Source organism: Echinops telfairi, unplaced genomic scaffold, assembly GCF_000313985.2.
Source record: "Echinops telfairi isolate 266 unplaced genomic scaffold, ASM31398v2 ScPeMD7_7459;HRSCAF=8497, whole genome shotgun sequence".
In the NCBI taxonomy this organism is placed as follows: Eukaryota; Metazoa; Chordata; class Mammalia; order Afrosoricida; family Tenrecidae; genus Echinops; species Echinops telfairi.
The window spans coordinates 1,296,192-1,298,395 of record NW_022111359.1 but is presented as its reverse complement, the minus strand read 5'-3'; positions in this window follow the sequence as shown (position 1 = coordinate 1,298,395).

Here is a 2,204-nt window from a genome sequence, read left to right as displayed (position 1 = left end):
AAGTCTGCTCTGATTCATGGTGACCTTCTGTGCAGCAGAGTAAAACACTCCCCAGACCTGCACCATCTTCGTGGTCCTTGCTGGGCCTGTGCCCACTGTTGCAGCCACTGCCTCAGCCTAGAGGGTTTCTTGAATTTTCACTGACCCTCCGCTTCACCAACCCTGATGTTTTGTTTTATTTTAATAACCACGACTCTGCCTTCCTTGCACTTTCCCTTCTGGTATATGTTTCTTCTGAGTGAAAAAGAGAATCAAAACCCTTTAATTACGACTGGTTTGCGATCACCCATATTAGCGATTTTCTTCAGGAAAGAGTATGTTGCCATATTCTATGGACAATGTCATTAAACCTCCCTGGCCAAGCCCCAAATCACTGCCTCAAAGTCGATTGTGAAACCAGGTGGCCGTGTGTGTTACAGCACTGAACCGAGCTCTTGAAGGTTTCTTAGTGGTACTCTCTGCAGATGAAGATCACTAGGCTTTCCAGCCAGGCCACTGTTGGGGTAGTTTGAACCTCTAACCATTTTTAGTCGCCTAAAGAAAGCCATGTCTGTCACCCAGGCCCAACCCTTCCCCACAAAGGACCCCAAATCCATCTTTATCCTGCTTCAGGATGTGGGGGAAGATAGAAATCTTGAGTTAAAAAGATTAGGCTGGATTTAGTGCTGAAGGAAAACCTTATGAGAAATAGAACATCCAAATTGCACGCTTGTGATAATGTCTCTTGTGGAGGGCCAATTACTAAAGTCTCTTCTCAGGGGCCCATTGAGAGTTGTCAGGAATTTGGAAGCATGAGGAAGGGCAGTGACCGGGCCCATCCGAGTTGCTCCTCTGCAGGGTTACAGAGGCCATTGCTGTCTCTAAACCTCCCGGCTCATCCACGACAGAAATGAACCTGCTGGGCAATGTTGTCACCGATAATGCAGACTTTGTTCCCTCACTGGTAGGCTCTGCCCAAGATAAGAACATGACTTCAGAAATTCCAAAGGTTTAGAATTGTTTCCTTAGGACCCAAAGGCAGAGATTTTTGCTGAACACAAACTTCAGATAATTTCACCGGGAACAGATGTCCTGTGATGTGTAGTTGGGAGATATTCCAGCAAATTGTCAGACGCAAAGGGAGAGTTGCTGTTGGGTGTAAGGCGGGTCACATTGCTGAATGTGTAGAACTGGTTGAAATGGTGGATGGCGGGGTATATTTTTACGCAGGCGTGTTCTGAGGATACCTGGTCTAGTTAAATTGTTCTACCGCCAAGCTTTCCCTGCCTGCTTTCCTCCCCTGCCTGGCTTCATGGATGCATCACAGTGGTTTGCTTTGTCTAAGGGTACCTTTCCACAACCTTAACCTACTGTATGTTGGGGTCATTCATGAATCAGAGTTTGACATATGACAACATATATATGTGGATTATTTCCTGTTACGGGACTTTGTTAATAGCCCTCCCCATGGGACTCACAAGTTCTTACCAATAACTGCCTTTAAGCAACGGACCGCTCCTCCCTATATAGGGTGGTGGAGTGTGGTCCTTCTGGGGTGTCAGGACCATCACGCCCACGGCTGCAGATCTCAAACTCTCAGGGGAACAACTGCTCTGCACTGAAATAATTTGGGGCCAAAAGCCCCAGATGCTCTCCTTGCCTTGGAATTGGCATACTTTGGGGACAGTGCATGTGCGGTTGTAGAGCAGGTCATGAAGGGAGTCACACTCAGGGTTCCACTTCCCACAACATGCGACAGTTACAGTGACACTAGCCTTCTGTCCCCTAAGTGTGCAATACCCCGAGGAAGGGGCCAGCATGTGGTATGAGAATTGCCAAAATATGCCACAGAGACACGATTTGAACAAGTTATTGTAAAATTGTTACAGACAGACTTGTTCAACGCGGAGTTCCCACAAACCTTCAATTTATAAAAAAATGCAGTATCAGTGCAGCACCATAAGGGGAAGCATGTGTGCGATCTGAAGTGTACAACTTGATTTTTCTCCTAAAAGTTATTTTCTCTTGGCCTTGAACAGGTTATACGACAGGGGCTATAGTTATGTGTTGGGCTTTCTTTTTGCCATCGAGGAGATTAATAGGAATCCCCACCTGCTACCCAACATGTCCCTGGGTTTCCGGCTCTCCAACGCTTATCCCAGCGATGTTAGCACGCTAAAGAGCACCCTGGGCTGGCTCTCAGAAGGTGAGCCCCCCATCCCTAA